A 9,628-nucleotide genomic window follows, 5' to 3' on the forward strand; every position below is an offset into this window, starting at 1 on the left:
TTAGAAGTCCCGCAAATCCCGTAAAGTTTAGCATGTATTTCTCATCAGAAAAGAACAACTTTTTTTCGATTTTATTTATAATTATCAATGTTGCTGACCTCAAAAATTACTTTTTAATTTTTACCACCACAGTTTGTTTTATAGGAACCCTAAAAATTCCCAAAAGTGAAAAATTGAATTTCGCGAGTTTTTGACACTAATTTTTACTAATTTTATTTTAATTACAATTTTAAGTAATATAAATTGCAAAGAATAATAAATTTTTGCGGTTTCTATTAGTAAAAATTGTTTTTAATGCATAAAATATTACGTTCTATTCATAATTGTATATTAGCTACATTTTTTAAATAATCTATTATTGTTTATATCAATTTTATTTTAGAATATAGAGTTAGAAAATCGCGATTTTTAAATTTCTCAAGTTGCTTTCAACTTTTTAATTAGAAGGAGGCGATAATTAATTTAAATTAACAAATTTAATTTTTCAAACAATGTATTATTATTTATAACAATATTCCATTACAAAACATCTAAAAAGTTTCGGTTTGTTCTGAAATTTTTCACTCTTTATACTCTTTTCAAGTAGGGTAAAATAATAATTCAAAATTAACAAACATGACCGGATGACTTTTCACTTGTGACGAGGTAATAATTAATGCAATTTAAAAAATATATTTTTTAAACAAATTACTATCAATTATAACTATCTTCTCCTAGAGTATTCTTAAATCATTTTTTTTCTTAATTTAACATTTTTAATATTTTTTACTCATTGAGGTAATCAAATTAACAAACGTAATTGTTTAAAGAATTCATTCTTTTATAAAATTATCTTACTATTTAGTTATAAACAAATAATAAATTAAGATGAACAAGAATAATTTTTTAAACATTAGTCCATTTTTTTTCAAAATGAAGTATTTGCACTCTTTTTTTAATGTTTTTAAAATACAAAACAAAGAGGCTCATAGTAAAAAATTTAAGGAAAAGCGAAATTTAAAATGATCCATTTAAAAATCAATAAAAATATTTCAAATGTCTAGGTTTTTACACAAATATATCCACAAAAATAAAGAAATTGCTTATAAAAGGGTTCTCTCTGATGCTTATTTATTATTTTTTCATAACTAAAATGTCACTGCAAAGTAACAAATTTCAGAAAATAAACGAAAATTGGTCATAAATAATAAATTTAAAAAAAAATTATTTATGATAACTTCCATTAATTATTGCCTCAAATTTAATGAAAGGTAGACAAAAAGTTGAAATTTTAATTTTTAAAAACTGCAATTTTCTAGCATTATTTAAAAGAATATTATTAAAAATAATAATAAATTGTTTTAAAAAATTATGTTAGTTAACTTGCATTAATTATTATTTCATTATGTAAAAAGTTGGCAAAAAGTTTAAAATTTCAGAAAAACCGCAATTATTTAGCATTATATGAAAAGATTGTTATACACATTAATATTTTTTTTCTAAACAATTATGATTATTAAATTGAATTATAATTACCTCTTTATTAGTAAAAAGTAGACAAAAAGTATAATCTTTTAAAAACGGAACTTTCTAGTTTTAATTAAAGAGAATATTATTAAAAATACTAATGAATGGTATTTAAAAAGTTTTAAATTTCAGAAAAAAGACCCATGACTTACTAACTCTATTGCAACAAAAAACTGCTGTAAACAATTATAAATTGTTTTGAAAATGTATTTAAATTCAAAATTTAATATTTTATACATTAGAAGTAATTTTTACTAAAATGAACCGCAAAAAACAAAATTAGCGCGAAAAACTGAAAAAATCCAATTTTCATTTATAGGTTTATTTTTTATTAATTTAGAATATTATTCACTTATGGAGTTAAAATTTAAAAAATAGGTTTTGATTCGCATTCTATTACTATTTATGAATATATTTCTGATTAATATTGATGATTCTGAATCATATTTACAAAAAGGCTTTTTTTCGTATCTAAAATTCGTATAAACTTAATGGGGTTTTCGGATCTCTTAATATATATTTTTTGTTTAAAAAAAACGCTTTTTTATGAATTTTAGAAAATGAAGTAGGACGTTGTGCATGAAAATTTAAAAAAAATTTGGACCACCCTAATTCTGATAGGTAATATTTTATCACTTAGTTGCGGGTAAACATCAGATTATTTTTAGCTCAGAGTTAAAGACTGGTATTTTAGTTTCGAATGTAATATTTAGATCATTTTCAGGAACGTCTGAAAAATCCTGATAAGTAAAATTTCGGAGATTCTAAAATTCCTTAGAGAATTATTAAATTCTCGAGTAATGAAATTTCCGAATACTGAAATTCCCGAATAATAAAATTCCCAAATAATAAAATTCTCGAACATCTTATAATATTACTTTTATAAATAAAAATTTGTCAATATGAATACAATTTTAATTTCAATAATTTAATGATTTTCACAAGTTAAAAAATTTGTATTGTTTTAATTCGGAAATTTTTATAATTTTGATATTTTATCATTCTATATAATACATAATAAATTATAATTTATAATAGAAATCTTTAAATTCTGTAATATTTTTAATTGTCTGAAAATTTATAGTTCAGGAATTTTTTTAATCGGAAATTTTATTTTTCTGGAATTTTACAATGTCGCGATTTTTATTTTTCGGGATTATTCAGTCGTTCCAATTTACGATCCATAAAAGAGTGGTAAGAAAAACAAATTGCGAATTAGAATATAAATTTTCTTATTTCTTTTATGCAACTGTTTTTTTTTTTTTAATTAATCAATTACAAGACTAAGGAAACCTTGATTTATTCTCAACTTCTTAAGTAAAACATCTAATTTGAATTATACAAAACCTAATTCAAAACTGTGGCCATAATTTATAATACCGACAATATGTTTTTTAACAGTGTGCTGCAGTATTAATTTATTTAACCCTTAAAGGGTACTGTGCCGTAAAATTACATAAAGAGCACACTGGGTGTTAATTACCCAAAGATATTCAAACGTGTGCTGTGCCGACGGTATTGGATAGTTTTTTACAAGAAAATCAATTGATGATGTTTAATCTCTCTAGTTTAAGGAGAAAAATGTTTCATAACATTTTTTGAAATTTAAAGTAATTAAAAAAAATCTTTTAGGGCAAAAAATTTAAAAAATTGACTTTTCTCACTCTAAAACTCATAACTTTTTAAGTTTTTGAATTTTTTACTTAAAATTTTACCTGAATACTTCCGAGATACTGCGCTTCAAAAATAAAATTAGTCTTATAGTATTCATTCCAAAAAAGGTATTTATTCTGAAAAATAAAAGCTTCAATTCAATGAAAAATGACATACCGTTCTTTGCGTGATTAAACTATTTTATTGATCCTAAACTGCATATAAAAATGATAAAATTCAAAATTATTTGAAAATGACTTAGAAAAATAGGTTTTCATGTCATTTGTTAATCTGGCGCCATATGTTCCATTTTCTTTAATTTGGTACGTTTTGTTATAGCGCAAATGAATCGCTGGGTATTATTCACCCAGTATGCCCTTTAAGTATTAAGGGTTGTAGATAAGCCAAACTGTGAACACAATTTATTTCTTTGTGCAATTATGCAAACATAAAATAAACCGTTTTTTCTTTCTAGGAAATTATATATTCTTCCATCTATTCCCCTCTTTTTGCAAATTCCCCTTTTTTTTCCTGTTCACAAAAAACTTAAATTTGAAGAAATTTAAATTCTTAGTTCGTCCAATAATCAAGTTAAAATATAGAATTTCTGAAAATAAAGCCAAGAATCCAACGACAAAATATGGACAACCACTATAAAAATTTTGCTTTTGTAATTTGTAAGGTCCTCTTAAAAAAAAAAATTCCTGCGAAAGAAAAAAAAAATTCGCAAAAAAAACTTCCCTTTTTATTTTAAATATGCGACATTTAAAATTACAATGGTCCGTTTTACACCTACAAAATTATATGCAAATTATATTATTTTGTCGACCAGGGTGTTAATTAATTTTTTATGTTAAATATTAAATAGTGTCCTTTACTTGTCTAATTTTTGGAGAAGCGACACAAAAAGCTGCCTCAGCGCGGATTCTAAAACGGCCTTTTTAATTTACTGTTTAAAAATTAAATAAGTTTTTTATTTAAAATTGTTTTATGTCTCTGGGTTTAATTTGAAAATGTTCAAACTTTATTCTTTTAGTTTAACTTCTTACATGTAAAATTGTTTACGTAAATCTGCTTTTATTAAACAATTTCAAATTGTGATCGTTTGAAATTGAACAATTTTTATTTCTTAATTTTACATTATTATTTTAATGGTAGAAAATATATGAGATTTGATTTTAAGTTATTTTAAAAGAATCCGGAAAATTTCAAGAGATTTGGTTTTAACCAATTTTAGAACTCTTTATTTTTTAACATCTTTTCAGAAATTTTTAATTACTTTATACTCTTCATATTCAAAAATAAAAATGCAAGGACGTGAAGACAAGCTTCGCGCTTACGCAATTTATTTAAACAGTTTTTAAAATAGAAAAATATCATGAATAATTTTAATTCAATTTATATCCAAGGAATTTCAAATTATTTTTACTTATTTTATTGGATTTTCACGATTTCAAGGAATTTGGAAAAATTCGACAAATTTCTCATTTTCTCTGATGATAATACAGATTCCTTTAAAAATTTGGTTATGCATTTTTAAATACTTTTCATTTCAATACTAGGTTATTAAATGAGCGCTCCTGCGCCCGCTCACTTTTGTACTCATTTTTACCATTTACTCAATTTTTTAAGAACAATTTATTTGTTAAAATCTTCTGAGCACCTACATTATTATTGAAATTAGATTCTGAAAAATGAATTCAGTGTATCAATGGAACGTAACATTTACCAGTATTATTATTATGGAGCCGTCACATATTACGTTGAGTTATTTGGGACCCTTTTACCTTCCCACCTTTTTTTTGTATTAGTTTAAAAAACGTAATAGACGTTTTGTAAATAAAAATAATTTTGAAGGATGAAATTACTTACAAGGATAGAAGTATTAGCGGTTTTTTAGAGTTATATAAATATAAATTTTATAATTTCCATGAGACAATTAGGAAATATTTTTTAATATTTTAGACGTGTCAAAAAAAGAATGTAGAAGATTTAAAAATTATAGATTGTATTTTACAGGATTTTACAATTAGGGAAATTCGAGCTTTTTCAAAAGATAATTAGGATTTTTAGAATTTCAAAGAGAAATAATAAATATTCCATAAATTTTCGGAAATGCTTTGAAGATTAAAAATATTTTAAATCTATGCAAAGCCTCTTGAATTCCTAAAAATATTTTTAAATGAATCCAATTTTTCTTGAAAACTTGAAAAATTATTCAAAATGTAAAAAATGTATCTCAAAAATTTCTGACGAATTTGAAGAAAAATTATAAAAGATTTTTGAATATTTCAGATTCGTCAACAAATAATCTAGATTTAAAAAAGATATATTTTACGGGACTTTACAAAATAATAGGAAAAATTCTAGAAGTTTTGCAGAATTAAAATATATTTTATGAATTTTCGGAAATGGTTAAAATAAATAAATTAAATTTTATTTCAAAATTAGAAAAATGTATCAAACTCGTAACATTTAGAAATTTATTATTATAGATTTTTAAATAGTGTATGTTTTCAATATTATAAAATAAAAGATTTGGACGTGAGCGCGCGTTTTTCTTCAATGGGTTTTTCTTTTTAGAAAAAAATAAATTAATAATTGATATTTAATTTATGTTCGTCGAATTTCAAATGGTTTGTAGGTATTTTAATTTATTTTTAATATTTTAAACTTGTATATTTTAGGAATATGAAAGATAGAAAAATTTCAAAGAAAAATTAGAATGCTTAATATTGGAAATTTTTTTTTAAATCATTTTTAAATACTTCAAATTTTTAATATTGGAAAATAATAAAGCAGGGACATCAACGCAAGCTCTGCGCGCCTACAATTTATTTAAACGAGATTTCAAAGAGATGTGATTTCATTACAGAACATTTTAGAAATCTTAATATTTAAAAATGTATTTCCATGGATTTTTAAATACATTATATTTTCAAAATTAAAATGTTTAAATATAGGAAAGTGAATGCGCGCGTTTATTTTATTTAAACGATTATTTAAGTAGAAATTTAATAAATAATTTTAATTTAATTTAAATCCAAGTCATTTAAAAAGATTTCTGCTCATTTGTCGATTTTTACTTTTTCAAGGAATTTTAACAAATTTCCAGGGAACAGACTTAAAAAATTTTGAAAGATTGTAAGCTTTTTTAAAAAACGCCGAAGAATTTCATGAGATTTCATTTCAAAAATTTGTAGAACTGTTATTATTTAAATATTTGTTATTATGGGTTTCAAATAGTTTGTTTTTAATATTTTAAAATAAAAATAGAGGGATTTGGTTATGGAAATGATATAAAACATATAAACATTGTTTATTTAACAAATTTTACATTTATCGGGCTTTCTTATTTCACGATAATGGATTTTCAGCGACCTAAGTATATCAAATTAAAAAATTCTTTAATGACAAAAGTCATTAAAAAATCATTTAGCATTATTTAAAAATTATACAATTTCTTATTAAAAACTTGTTTTTTCTATTCTAAGTGTAAAAATAAATGTTTATTCTTTCCTAAAATTCCCCCTGTTTCGTAAAAAATACCCTACTTCCTCTTATTTTCGCTGTGATATGTTTTCATATACAATCATTTTTTTTTTTAGATTATTTAATAATTAATAATTATTTAAAACTAGAGCTTACCTTTTTCACATCAAAATCCAGAGAAAGTTGTAAATGTATTACGAACACAAATTGAATGACCGAAATATTTCATTCCGATTAAGAAGTTTTAATGATCCATTGAAAAGGAGTTTATGATCGCTTCACAATCAATTGATTTGTTGATTGAAAAAGGCTCAAAACAGTTGATTTCAATTTCCGATTGATTGTGCCAACTTGTACCGTGTTTTCAAATCCATTAAAAATTTTATGAATGAATTTTATTATGTTTGAAATGATAATAAATCCAATTTTCAAATTAAAATTTAATAATTATATCAAATAATAAAAAAAGATTTAACTTGCTTTTAAAATGCTTAGAAATTTGAAATAAAAATATGTGCGCAAACTTGTCAGATAATTTTTTTCGAATAGAAGTTAAACTTCTAAAACGTGTTACATAAATTTTGAAAACTAAAGAACGATTTTTGAACATTTATGTTGGAAGCATTTTTTATTTTTATTTTTTATACTTGGGTGTATATTTAAACAATTTTTTAAAATGAACTGCGGAATAATTCAAGAAATTAACATTTTAAAAAAACACAAAACATTACGTTATTTTTTTTTAATTGGGTCCGGAAAATACCCTGAGAAATTAGCAGTTGTATGTAAAATTCATGCTAAACAAAGTATTTTGTTTTTACATCAATTATTGTTGTGAGATGAGTGACAAATTTCCCAATATTTTTAACTGAATTTTAATTGTTCAAACAAATAGTGTATTTAAAAATCTTTTTTCCCTGTAAATCGTAAAAAATTCTTATTTTTTGACATGGATGATACAGTTTATAAATTTCAAGAGTATTATTTTTTCAAAATATATTTAGTAATTATTCAAAGAATTTTTATTTGTTAAAAAATTTTTTTTCTGTAAATCGTGAAAACTTATTATCTTCTGATTAAAGAATGCTGAAAGTAATATATTTTATTTAAAGGATATTTTTGATTTATTCAAAATTTTTTTCTTTTGTTTAGAAAATTATTTTGTTGTAAATATTAAAAAGTTAATGTTTTTTTCAAATATGAAAGACATTTTGCAATTATTTCAACAGTTAATAATCATTCAACTTTTGAAAACTTTTTTACCTTTAATTGGAAACTGTTATACTAAATTGTATACACGATAAACTTGTTATATTATAATACTCTTGACATTCATTAAATGCGTCACTAATTTGATTAAATAATAACTTTTTGCGATTTTAATGAAAAAAAAATGGTTCAAACAAAGAAAAATTGTTCAAATGATTACAAAATATTCTAATAAAAAAATATCACCATTTAAATTCGTTTATTGTGACTTGTTACAGAAAATACTAAGTTTTTACAGTTCGGTGGGAAAAAATAAAAATCCTAAACAAAAAATATTAGATTTTTAATTCGTGAACTATATCATTTATCCTGAAAAATTGTAGCTTTTCAGGATTTGAAACAAAAATATTTGAACAAATTAAAAATGAAAATTAGAAGCGATTGAATAAACAATAAATTACAAATAATTTTTTTTATGAAATACCATCTTCAGAATGAATTTGATATGAAATTGCTATTTTGCATTTTTTTTGCATTTCCCGGACACAATTCAAAGGAGTTTTGGTTTCAAAATAAAAATGTATGAATTGGAAATTATTTCTTTAACATTCCGCAAAAAGTGACTATACGCTTTAATTTGCAGAAAAGCAACCAAATTGATATAAGACTGCCCTTGAAACTTTGCTATTAAACATGGAAGTTCAAATTTCTAATTTAACACAAAAATAAAGTGCCTTTTCTCGTTTTTTTTTCTATCAAAAAATATAGCCGCAAAGAGTCAGAAAAAAATTAGAAAATGAATTTTCAAGTGATGGAGGACAACAAAATTATTAAGTTTTCGAAATGCAACCAAATTTGTATTAAATTGCCGCTTACGCTTTGCTATTGAACGTAGAAATAAGATTGATTAATTTAACATAAATTAGGTCCTTTTTTTGATTTTCTGTTATTAAAAATAATTACACCAATGAAAAATTAAAAAATTAGAATAAGGATTTTCGAGTGTCAGAAGACAAAAAATTAATTAATTTTCGAAATGCAAATAAATTTCTCTAAAACTGTTCGTAAAGCTCTGCTATTGAACATAGAAGTTCAGTTTTTCTATTTGAAAACGAATTAAATACATTTTCTTGTTTTTTTTTTCTATCAAAAAATATAGCCGCAAGGAGTCAAAAAATTAGAAAACGAATTTTTAAGTCACGGAGGACAACAAAATTACTAAATTTTCGAAATGCAACCAAATTTATATGAAACTGCCTATTTCGCTTTGCTATTGTATATAGAAATAAGATTGATTAATTTAACAAAAATTAGGTCCTTATTTTGGTTTTCTGTTATTTAAAATTATTACACAAATCAATCATAAAAAATTAGAATAAGAATTTTCGAGTCTCGAAAGACAGAAAATTAATTAATTTCCGAAATGCAACCAAATTTCTATAAAACTGTCCGTCAACTCTGCTATTGAACATAAAAGTTCAATTTTCTTATTGAAAACTAATTTAATGCCTTATCTCGTGTTTTTTTTATCAAAAAATATAAATGCAAGGAGTCAGAAAAAAGTTAGAAAACGAATTTTCAAGTGACGGAGCAAAAAAAAATTATTAAATTTTCGAAATGCAAACAAATTAATCGAAAACTGCCTGTAAAGCTCCGCTATTAAACATAAAAGTAAACTGTTATAATTATAGAGACATTAAGTGCATTTACTTGTTTTCCACTATCAATAACTATTACCCCAATGAGTCCGAAAAAAAATCAGAAAAAG

Source organism: Belonocnema kinseyi, chromosome 4, assembly GCF_010883055.1.
Source record: "Belonocnema kinseyi isolate 2016_QV_RU_SX_M_011 chromosome 4, B_treatae_v1, whole genome shotgun sequence".
Lineage (NCBI taxonomy): Eukaryota > Metazoa > Arthropoda > Insecta > Hymenoptera > Cynipidae > Belonocnema > Belonocnema kinseyi.